Genomic DNA, 12,533 nt, shown 5'->3' with positions numbered 1-12,533 from the left:
AGAAAATGATGTTTGTTTTTGAGTCATTTTTTTAAAAGATATTGAGATTAATCAAGAAGCAGAGAGAAACACTTCTGTCCTTCCTGTCTTGCAATGTTCTCACTTTCTTTAGGGCATGGTGCCCAAACTGCTCGAAGAAGGCTGAGGTGTGAAAACTTTCCAGGACAAAAGGACTATTGTGTTTCAAGTAAATGGAGAAGACTTCTGTAGCCACCCTCAGGTTTAATAATGGTGATGAGACTTCCTGTGCCATCATGCAATGGTACTTCACATGAGCAGAAAGCCGCTCAGCTTAAGATGGACCATTAGATGGTGGGCCTTGTAGGCTCTGCAGACTAAAAGGTTGCACCTATAATGCAAATGACTGGGGACTGCAGGCAACATTTTAGATTCTGTGGGCTGCATTTGAACCACCTCTGTTTTTCTTAAAAATTTCCAGTTAGCCACTATAAATGTTTAGTAAGCACATGGGAATTCAGGTTGCATGTAGTATTGCCAACCCCAAACACTCAAAAATCATGAGTCGGGCCGCAAAGATTGGCTTTAAAAACATGAGGGGTTTTTTTTTAACAGTAATACATTTCAGGTTCTTTTGTTTGCCTTCTGGTTTCTGAATCTTTAGGATACACTTGGGTCATGTTCTAAAACTTTTCTCTGCAAGCATGAGGGTTAGAAGCTTCTTTTATTTAAAACGAAACCTGAGATTCTCATCTAATAGCACAAATCCAGGAACCTGGAGCTTTAACACATGAAATCTTGTGATAAAATCATGAGAATTGGCAACACTCAATTGACTTCATGAGCACTCAGCTCAGTCAGAGTCTGCTCAGGTTCCTGGAACTATCTAGTTCACATTGGGCATACTCAGAAACCTGACAAAATCATTAGCTTGATCACTGCCATACTTAGGGTGACCAGATGTCCTGATTTTATAGGGACAGTCCCAAATTTTGGGTCTTTTTCTTATATAGGCTCCTATTATCCCCCACCCCCGTCCTGATTTTTCACACTTGCTGTCTGGTCACCCTAGCCGTACTTGGTAAATATACTCAAGTCACCAAGCAACTGGTAGCATTAATAGCTGTTCTGTAGTGTTAATGGATGGAAGTTAAATTCAGCTAAATTCATTAATTCATCGTGGAAAAAATACAGTAGCTCTGTGCATTGTTCCTTTAGCGGTGGACTGTTTTCACAAGTTTTACAGCTTTTTTTTGTAGTAGGAAGTTTCCTTCAAGTGAACATAAGACTATTTGATGTTACAATAAACCATTCTGCTAGCTCAAATCAAAGATGAGGCACAAAGGTGTTGTAAAAATCTCTGAGTCAATGAAAGACAGCTGGTTGAATCATTTCCCAGTTTTTCATATGACTCATAAATATGTTACACAGTGAGGAAATTCCCTGAAAGCTTTTTGGCAGGCGCTACCAGTCTGACCAGTAGCTAAGAAACACATAACCCTCCAGTTAGAGGAGGGAAGAAAAGAAAACGAAGACACTGCCTTAGGGCTTAAAAGTGGGGGTCATTTTAAAATGCAGTCCTGTGCCCTGCCACTGTGGTCAGAACAATTCTGCTTGAGGGGCCAGAAGATGTAAAGGATAGTTTTGTAGCTGTAAAATATACACAGAACAGTCTCTCTCTTTTTTGCCCCACTTATACTTATAAACACACAAGGCCAAATCCTCAGCTGGTGGGAGTCAGTAGAACTATATTGATTTACTCCAGGGGACAGTCTGGCATGTACAAGCAATGTATGAGCTTGATCACGCCTCACTTTAACCAAGTGTGTCATGGGGAAGAGGGGGACACAGTGCTCAGCAAGCCAGGACTTTTTTCCTACCAGCTCACAGATTACTTTGTGGCAAAAACTGTTTCTTATGTTGAGCTGGTTGAAACTTTTTAAATAATAGCTTTGTTGTTGAAAAATTGCCCTTTTTAATAAGACATATTCTTAAAAGGTGTTTTTTCATTTTCTGATTTTGTTTATTTATTTTTGAATGAAGCTAGAAAGCAAAAAAAATGTTTTTTTTTTGTTTTTACTTTCCACTTTTGACGTTTATCATTTTTCACTTCCGCCCTCCTCTTTCTCTTGGTCCCCTACCCCTTTTCCAAGTGGCACAGTAGGAGGAAAAAAGAGATAGTGGGAATGGGAAAAAAAGACGGGAGAAATGGAGCTTGTCTACACAGCTTTACCAAAATTGCTGTACCAGCAGTGCCCTGTTAGTGTAGATGCAGCATATATTGACAGAAAGAGTTTTACTGTCAGCATAGTAATGCTGAATGCCATCAGGTGTGGTGACAGAAGCACTCTTCTGTCGGCATAGCTGCATCTACACTGGGATTTTTGCCGGCATAGGAGTGGGGTTTTTTCACACTCCTGACTGACAGAGCTATGCTAGCAAAATTTTGGAGTGTTGACGTGACCGAGGAAAACAGAAAAAGCCCAAACTGTGCAAACAAAACATTTAAATGAAAATATTTCTATAAAAAGTTTGAGATAAAAAATATTTGCAAATGTTTTGAGTGACTAGAACCCATGGAATGAAAATGACAGCAAAATCCCTGAAAATGTTCACAATGTTTTTTCTATTTATTGACCAGCTCTGGTTATGGCTGTAAAATGCATAGAGTCAGAACACTGGGGCCTGTAGGTGCTACCACAATATAAATTATAATAAGAAAAGAAAGATTTCAATTGAATGGATACAAGTCGTAGAATTATAGCAATGTAGGAATAAGGCACCTCCTCCAGTCCAGGGGTGCCTTTTTACTGGTCATAAGGGCAAGTGAGTGGGGGGAGGGGGAGGAGGCAGAGAAGATCGAGTGGGGGGGCAGGGTCTTGGGGGTAAGAGATGGCACTGTAGCAGGGTCTTGGGGGAAGGAGCGGCGTGAAGGCAGAGGCTCTGGGAGATGGGGTGGCACGAGGGCAGGGCCTTGGGGGAAGGGGTGGGGTGGAGTCTTGGGAGAGGGTGGTGTGTGGGGCGGGGTCTTTGGGGGGAGGGTGGTTTGGGGGAGAGGTCTCAGGGGGAAGGGCGGCATGTGGACGGAGCCACGGTTCGGGTGCTGGTGACTCACCTCACTTTTAGGAAGCTTCTGCCATTCCTGGTCCAGTCCCTTGCACTGAGGCAGAACTAACTATTAACTAGACTATTAAGTCATTTCTTATTCTAAATACAGAAAAATAGCACAGAATGCCGGATACTAGAATGTTGACTTTTCAATGGCAACCACTGTTTTATACCTTGATTGCTAGTGACAGCTAAAGTTAAATGTTGCCTAAGCATTCTGTTCTAAAGCCCTGCTCTGAGTTGCTTAGAACTATCCAAAAATGTCCCTTACTGGGGTGAGGTGTTCCACACCTAAGCCACGATGTTCAAAAACAGAAGAAAAAATTCTTGCTTCACATTTTGAAAAGCTTTAGACCTGAAATGGCTGGGTGTAGGAAGCTGTTGTTTGAGCGAGAAATAGCCCTTGCTGAGAAGAAGTGCTTTTGAAAGCTCCAGTGAAAAGCATGTTATGATTAGTCTAGCTTGGGAGACTTTGAAAACCATCCTTTATACATGCTCAGTGAATTTTAACAATAACAGCAGCACTTTTAAAGCAATGAGATGAAGGCAGGTCAGGGTAAATTATGCATGAGAGTGCAGTTAGCTGGAGATCTCTTAAGGTGAGCATCCTACACCCACAGAAGCCCCGGCTTCATTTATTATTGGTATTGCATGGCGCTCAGCGATCCTTTGCCTCATTTACTGGGCATCTTCTACATAATATAAGCAACTTTCATGGACTCTCTCTGCACATCATGAATTTATTCTGTGTGTTGTTATTAATGTCTTTCATGGGCTTTCATGTCTATCTGGCATAAACATAGTAGTTAATACACAACACTACTGCCCAGCCATACCTCTAAAGGTGCAGAAATATTTTTGTACTATATTGTGCTATTTAAGGTCTAGTATCATGTCATTAATAACTCTCTCATGAAGCCTACACACCAGAAGGAACGGAATTAAGGTTGCATATGCAACTTTAACTTTGGCATTTCCGTGCATAAAGTAAACTCTCACTGGACATTAACATTCTGCTATCATTTAAATTAACTTAAACTGAGCTATGCCACTACACCAGTGGAGGATCTGGCCCCCTAAAGTTTGCATACATTCACTCAGACAACTGTAGACACCCACATATAAACACATATTCACATATATTATTCACCATCACTGATCAGTTTATATTCATACACAATCAGGAATGCATGCACACACAAATTCAATGGAACCCTGTTTTACCCTTGATACATTAAAAAAGTCCAAAAGAAGCATAAATGACATTTTCTCACTTTGGAAAATGGTCAGCAGTAAAAATGGATTGCATTTCAATGACTTGGCCTTGTTTATTCATACAAAATTCAAAAGAATTAGAGTTTAAATAAATGAAACTCCACAGATTTGTGTCTATGAAATGCAGCTCTTTTTAAGAAACAGACAGCTGATGCCTTGACGAAGCTCATCAATGGATGGGGAAGCTTTCATGACACCCGGGGGTATGCATTCAGTTAAAGGGGCTCAGGAATTTGGTCTGGTTGACAGCACAGCAATTCCAGCTCGATACATCCCCCTAAAAAAGCATCCCCATCTCATCCCAGATTTGGCTTCAAATTGCAGCATGAAAACATGTTCAATCAACTGGTTTAGCAGCAAAAGCAAAAGCAAAATCTCTAGGAATTCAGAAACCATTATTAGGCCCGCTTTCCAGATTTTCTGTTTTCTTTTATTTTAATTTAGTAAAGGAAGTGGAGGCAAATAGTTTAATCACAACCATCCCTAGGGGCAATTTAGAATAATTTTCTCATTAGGCAATGTAATATGCAGTATAACTAATGTTTAATCAGATGACAGCTAGAAAGGCCTGTGCAGCCGCTGCAGTAAAATGCGCTTTCTGTTGCCATAAACAGTTGTATGGGAATCATCTTGTCTCCTTGCATTTTGCTCTTTTGTCAGTGGGTGCTTGGAAAATGCTGCCTTGTGGTCAGACTGTCTTCTAAAAATAAGTGAACTAAAATGATATATATAGGGGAACTCCAAGATTGTTAGGCCCCAGGGAGCCTGACTGCACAAAGCGGGGAGGAGGGGGGGGCGTGAAAGGCAGGAAGTATTTGGGGAAGGAGGAGAAAATGAAAATACAAGAGGTAGAAAATATGAGCTATACAAAGCTAGTGGGAGAAATGCATCCAGGTACCATACGGATGGGCACAATATAAGTATGTAGATCAGTGATGCTCAAACTTTTTCAGTCCACTCTCCCGCCACCCGCCATTAGTAACAGAATCTGGCCAGGCTCCCTCGCCCCCACATTACTTCACAGCCAAGGCTTCCTCAGCAGTGGAGCTTGGGCTGAAGGGGGAGCTGGGGTCGGAGTGGAGCTGTGGCTGGAAGCAGAGAGGATCTCAGGGGTGGCAAGGGAATGAGGGCAGAGCTAGGCTGGGGGCAGAGCAGGCAGCAGAGTGGAGCTGTGGTTGGGGGCGGAGCTGATCTGGGGGTGGAGAGGGAGTGATGGCAGAGCTGGGCCTGGAGGTGGAACAGGATTGGGTGCTGAATGGGGTGGGGCTGATCTGGGGGTGGAGCAGGGTTGGAAGAGTGGCACTCTCTTTCTGCCCCCTGGGGGGGTTGTCCCTGGCCTCACTGTATCCTCCTCCCCGAACAATCCTCCTTGCCCCACTATGGGGACATACCCCACAGTTTGGGGACCACTGATGTAGACAGATAGATAGTCAAACCGATAGACAGTTGGATAGATAGGCAGAGAGCTAAATGAACAGGCATGGGGTTGATCGCCATGTGACTTCCCTCTTATGATAGCTATAGGTAAGGGGTGTTAATACTTTGACTTCAATTTACAGTGCTAGGTATCGCATGGGGTCCAGTTGTTTGTCCTCCCATTGTCTTTGTTGTCAGGTACATGGAGCATTAATGGTGAGGCACCCATGGAACTCTGGCACTAAATAGGGAATATACCAGGCAGATGGGACCGCACTGGAGTCCTTGGTATGAGGGGCAGCACCCAAATGATTGATGGAATTGTATGTTGCCTCTTAAGCAAAGCCAAGACCTTAGAAATCATGCAGGTCACTATGTGCAAATGTTGCTGTCACTTTAGCCTGTTCATTTACAGACTGGAAGAGAGATGGGTACAAATCCCTACAACAAGTTAGCTCAGACGGGGCTAGATCTCTTTCATAGAGGCTTGTGAAGATCCTTTTTCAGATTCATCCAGTGATGAGTTGACCCTCCTCGGTTTCACTTTACTCCTCAGGGGTGAAACAAAGGAACAATTCCCAGTGGAACCCATTCCAATTCTCCAAGTTTGGTTTAGTTTTGGCTGGAAACCAAGCAAAAGCACTTAATTCTGACATGGTTTCCTCCAGAAGCTCTATATTGGTCCAGGTTTGGTTGAAACTCAGACACGGCTTTTATCCATTCTACAGTTTGTGTAAACTATGGGAAGAAACTGAAATGATGTGATTATATGTGAATCCTCAGATTAACGGTTTTTCAAAAGAAAAACTTTTCTGTTCATTTGCGCATGTGTGATGGACGATGTACCAGAATCGTTCTCACTGAATTTGAAATACTCAGTAAATTAGTAACAGGAGAACTGCTCTGTTCACCTTTAGCACCATAACCAGTGTTGTTCCTCCTGGGGCTGGGTAGGGGAGGCAAGAGAGAACCAATGGCAACCCGTTCCTAAAGAAGAAGATAGCAAGTGTGTGTAGCGGGGTAAAATTTCAACCTGTCTCATATGCATCTTTGATTTTGGTTTCTGTTTCTGATCTCATAGCTATAGGAAGGCTTATAGCTCTGGAATAAACACCTTTTGGCGGAAGCTACAAGGTGGGAGTGTCATAATGTCATTCAAATATGAAATATGCCCTGAAGCAGAGTGAAATTCAGTGGCTAGAAGCTGGAAAGTAGATCTATTCACACACGGAATAGGCGGCCAATTATTTATCCACCGGAACAGTTTATCAAAGGAGGCAATAAAGTCATCCTCACGTGGAGGCTGTACATTGTGACTGGATGGCTTTCTGAAATATGGTCTAGTTAAACCACAAGTTATTGAACTTGATACTATTCACTTAGCTAGTCCGGAAAAATAATAACCAACACTGCAGGAATCACTGGGTGAAATTCTATGGCCTGTGTTATGTAGAAAGTCAGACTAGATAATTGTAATGTCCCCTCTGGTCTTAAAATCTATGAATTGCATATCCCAGCTAGCATAATCACTAGAAATCATGAACCTGTCACTCATCAGCTAATCTTCCACAGTGGCCTAGTAGATACAGCACTGGCCTGGGCCTACTGCCCGTCCTGCTGACCAATATTGTCCACTTGTACTCCAGCTGTCTATAGCCACCTTTTGTCTTATACTTAGATTGAAAGCTACTTGGGGCAAGGCCCATCTTTTTGTTCTGGATTTGTAGAACACCTAGCATAGTGGGGTCCTGGTCAATGATTAGGGCTCCTAGGTGCTACACTAATACAAATAGTTTATTATTAATTATTATTATTATTTATATATTTATTATATTTATTAGATCTGCCACTGGCCTGCAGGATGATGTTGAGAAAGCCACTTAATCTTTCTTTGCCTCAGCTTCCCCATCTGTAGAATGGGGTTAATGAGACTTACCTCATTTATACAGTGCTTTTAGAGCTACTGGTGAACAGTCGTGTATAAGAGCTAGGTGGGATTATACCAGCAGTGGCCAAACTTACAGACCCTCTGAGCTGCATACAATGATCTTCAGAAGTTCGAGACCTGGGCGCACCTGCTGGGGCTTGGGGCTTCAGCTCTGCAGTGGAGTGGCGGTGCTTGGGTCTTCTGTCCTGTGGGGAGGTGGGTTTTGGGGCTTCAGCCCTGTGGGGGGCACTTGCTGGGGCTAGGGGCTTCAGCCCTGCTCCTGCTAAAGCCCCCAGCCCCAACAGGTATGCCCTGCAGGACTGAAGCCCCAAGCCTGGCAGGTGCCTCCTGTAGGGCTGAAGCCTCTAGCCCCACCATGCTACCACAGGGCAGAAACCCTGAACTCCTCCCTACCCCCAGTCTGGTAGGTGGACAATGGGGGGGCATGAGAGGTTCCACAGGCTGCACTTTAACTGTAAAAGAGCCGCATGCAGCTTGGCCACCCCTGTATTATACCCTTCACGCTGTACCTTCCTACTTCTGCGAGCAGGAGACAATTAAAAAATCCCTCCACACTCTGTCCTCCCCCCTGAGATGTGCACACACTAAAAGTACATGAAAGGAAACAAATCATATAGGTCTGTCCCACTGCACCGGGTTGAATTGTTTCTCTTTATTTACAGTGCATCCACATCTGCTGCCATCGATAACCAAACTTCCTGGAACAGACTTAGTTGTTTCTAGGAGTTCAGCTAGCTGGTCTGGAGGGGGGCAAATCTTCTCTGAAAAAGCCTAGCTATACTCAGAGACCCTGTTTCCTTTCTGAGCCTATTTCATAGCTAGTTTGTATATTTTGTATACAGAGTACAGCACGTTGGTGGTTCCAAAGCACCACGCAAAGCGAAATCCTTCAAGCAATTACATCAGCACAGGGCACGGCTGTGGTAAATAAGCGCCCTTGACTTTCACAATAAACCAAAACTAGAGCTAATCCCATTTCAAAACAAGGCCAAAACAAGCTGATCCCTAAAAGCCCAACACTCTATGTGACTAGATCCCCCCAGCGTGCAGTCTGGGACTGTGGTGGGCCCACTGTGCACCCCTGACTCCCTCCCCCCTTTGCCCCTGCTTGCCAGGAGCCAATCAAAAAACAAACAAAAAACCCCAACAAGTTACGACAAGCAAGAAGCCAAAAACTGGCCGACAAGCAACTCACAAGCCAATTAAGCCAAAAACAAGCCCAATTTCTGTGTTTTTTTCGCGAGTTTGACATGTCTGGCACAAGGGGTCTGTGTTTAGAATAGAACAAATTTGCCAGCATGTGGCTGGAAATAAATTGGCACATTTTAGACCAGTACCAGTGGCAAAAATCTCTGCACTGGAGACATAAAACACACAGTCACCTGCAAGCATGTGCCGATGTGTATAAACATTGTGTATCTTGCTGGAAATGTTACCCAGCAACATATAAATCAAGAACCTGTTTAATATTCTCCTTCTGCCCTATGAGACAGAAATTACTTGCTGAAAGGTTACGTGCGCACACGCACAGCCTCACTGTGGGTACATCCACACTTCAGCTGGAGGTGTAATTTCCGGATAGGGTAAACACACCTGTGCTGGCTTTGTTCAAACTAACACACTAAAACTAGCAGTGTGGCCATTGTCCTCAGGAGACTAGCTCCTCCTGCTGCTCTCCCTGAAGTGGCCATGCTGCTATTTTTAACATGCTAGCTCAAGCAAAGCTAATGTGTGTGTACCTCTGCCTGAACTGGAAATTACTTCACCAGCTGCTGGATAGACTCATCCTCGGTGTCAAGGCTTTGCTATAAAATCGCTGCTCTAATCCACAGGAAAGATTACCATCCTAAATGACATGCAAAGCAAAATGGAATTCCTAAGTGGACATTGCCATACCCCTAGACTGTCCCATGCATTACTCTGGATTTCCTCAGCCGTCACTGAGATCAGAATCCAGCCCCAACATTTTAGGTCAAGCCGTTTCCAACCATGAAAGAGATTTTCTGAAAGCCTCTAAGGGACTGAGGAGTTTGGTTCCATTGTGTGCGCCTAAATCCCTTGGATGACTTTGCAAATCTTTCTCTAAACAATTTATATCATGATTTTCCAAAGTGGGTAGTCTCCAAAATAAGTGGTTTGATTTTCAAAAGTACTGTGCACCCAGCAGCTCCCGTAGAAGCTGGCACACACTGATGGGCTGTCCATACATTTAGAAATCAAGCCACTGATTTAGCCCTCTAAATATTGATTTAGGCACCTAACTGTAGGCACCTGCTTTTCAGACCTTTAACCCTCAGTACAGCTCTCTGGGGGAAGGTAAGTACTAGCAACCTCAGTTTGTGGCTAAGGCAGCTGAGTCACAGAGAGGTGAAGTGGCTTTTTCAATGCCACCCAGCAGGTCAACATCAGAGGCTGGCTTAGAATTGAGGCCCCATACTCAAGTCGCTAGACTGTGCTGCCTCTCAGACAAAAAGCAACAGGTTAAAATTAATATGAAAAATGGCTCAGACACTCGCCTTTTCTGGAATAAGCAGACTTCTAACCTATGGAGCAGCTAGGTCCCAATTCAGCAAAGCACTTAAGCACATGCTGAAGGTCCCAATGAAGTCAATCGGACTATTCACATACTTAAAGCAAAGATGTGCTCAAGTGCTTTGCGCAATTAGAACCACAGGTTTTCCCTTAGTTTTGAGTTCTGATATATTTAAGGGTTACGTAGTTGCAACCAAGTCATATGACCACAATGTATACAGAACCTCCCTCCATTATCTCTCTGCCATACTGAGTAACATTCCATTTCCTTGCCTTTAAATCTCAGATCCTTCATGTGAACCACGTCCATATGTCATTAAAGGGAATGCCAGATAATTATTTTCCTTACTGTATAAACAGAGCAAAGGTACTAAAGATAGCAGCAGACAATTTTGCAAAATCACATCTTTCATTCTCGGTCGTGGTTAGAAAATGGCAAACAGGATACACTCTATGGCCCCACAATGATCAATGGTGTCATGATTCATGAGTTATTTTTACTTTCCTTATAACAGAACATCTGGCTGTGATAATTACGGTAATCTTATTTGGTTTTGCCAAATGCCTGACCAAAATATATTGCTTGCCATGTTTTTGGAGTCATTTTGGTCCCAGGATATGAGTGAAACAAGGTGGGTGGGGTAATATCTTTTATTGGGTCAACTTCTATTGGTTGAAGAGATGAACTTTTGAGCTAAACAGAGCTCTTCTTCAGGTCTGGAAAAAGTTAACCAAGCGTCACCGTTAAATACAAGGTGGAACAGATTGTTAGGCATAAGGGGTTCACACATGTTGCAGGAAACCCAGGGCTGGATTTAGGGCCAAGCAACCCAGGCAACCGCTTAGGGGGAAATAGAATGTTTGAAGTAAAATGTTTCAGGTATTTCGTATGTGAATTCATTTTTCACTAACTTCCTAAAATGTTCTGGACCTTTGTAGAATCTCGTGGAACCTTCCAGACTTTCTGAGAACTACATGTAACCCACACACCACCTGTGTGTGGTGTTCTGTCCCATCTAGTGGCACTGAGACCACTTAGAGAGAGATTAATGAGTCTGCTTTACATCCTTAGCTAAGGGCCAAATGGCTTTTAGCTCATGCAGTAGAGGCTCATGCATTTAATACCAGAGGTTCCTAGGTTCGATCCCTCCCACTGACGACTGGGGTCTGTCCGTGTTACATACATTTTCGTCGAACCACCTAGAACGCTGTAAGTGAAATATAAGAACTAAGTGAAATTAAGTGAGAGCCCAGCTGTGATTTGTGAACCTTGTTTTATTGTTTAATTGTGAAAATGTATTTGTGTTTTAAGACTTGAAGAGTGTAAGTAGTGACTAATAAAGGACATATTTAATGAGATGCCAGAGATATCTATCAAATTCCTATCTACACAGCAATATAAAAGAAATACTTACTTCTTTTACCATGCTTAACATGTAATGTTTGATGACTTTCTAAGACTGCGGACCATAGACTTTTATTCTCCCTAATACTGTCTGTTTTCCCCCATAGAAAATAAATGATGCCCTCAAAGAAGCCTTCAGGAACTCAGTATGGGAAGCAAATTGAAATCTCGTTTCCAGCAAGGGGCAAATTTGATCGGAAAATATTAACATAGACTGGGCTTTAGCAATTGTCCCAGTACAGAGGAAATTGAGCAAAGAGGAAATGCTGGAAGTCCTATTACTGAAGGAATTAGCAGATTACCTGAAGATAAGAAATGGAAGTATGAGGAAAGCCATGGCGAATCGGACAGTGTTCCTGGCAGCATAAAGGACAGTGATGATATGGTCGGCGATCCTAAACTCTGCCAATATTGATTGTACAATTTGTGAACGATCTGGGCAAAATCAAGGATATGATTGTGGCATTATGTCCCATATTCTTCATAGTAATATTATTATGATATGAGTATGGCATAATTACAATGTATTTTGTGCAAGATAAGATGTGAGATCATTGGAAAGGTTATAATTTACTGAATATGATTATCCTATTTGTCTGCATGTATCATTTTTGTATCGGAAGTTAGGAATATTGTCTATGCATCTATTACAAATGTTTTTATTTGTGGGGAACACCCACTAGATAGAATGCAATCAGTCTAGATTGCTGGCTGAAAAGGGCTGTTAGGAAGAACAATAAGTCTTAGAAGATGCTATTCTTGCACTGGGGAGCTTTCCTAGAAAGTCTTCCTGGGGATGCTGCAAACAGCCTTTGAGATATGGCTGCAGGATCATGTGATCAAGTCACCTGATGCTGGACTCCATGATAATACTAGTACTTTTCCACTGAT

The 12,533-nt window shown here is 42.9% G+C and overlaps 1 long non-coding RNA gene across 1 annotated transcript in view; it reads left to right on the top strand.

Annotated features, from left to right (window-relative positions):
- LOC115649493 overlaps positions 1-12,266 on the top strand; it is a 28,557-nt gene extending 16,291 nt beyond the window's left edge. The window contains exon 4 of the long non-coding RNA XR_003999834.1: positions 11,750-12,266. This is a non-coding gene — a long non-coding RNA (uncharacterized LOC115649493). The remainder of the gene's footprint in view (positions 1-11,749) is intronic.
- The last annotated feature ends 267 nt before the right edge of the window (positions 12,267-12,533 follow it).

Source organism: Gopherus evgoodei, chromosome 3, assembly GCF_007399415.2.
Source record: "Gopherus evgoodei ecotype Sinaloan lineage chromosome 3, rGopEvg1_v1.p, whole genome shotgun sequence".
Classification (NCBI taxonomy): domain Eukaryota; kingdom Metazoa; phylum Chordata; order Testudines; family Testudinidae; genus Gopherus; species Gopherus evgoodei.
The sequence above is the reverse complement of the archived record's forward strand: the minus strand, read 5'-3'. Positions and strand labels throughout refer to the sequence as shown.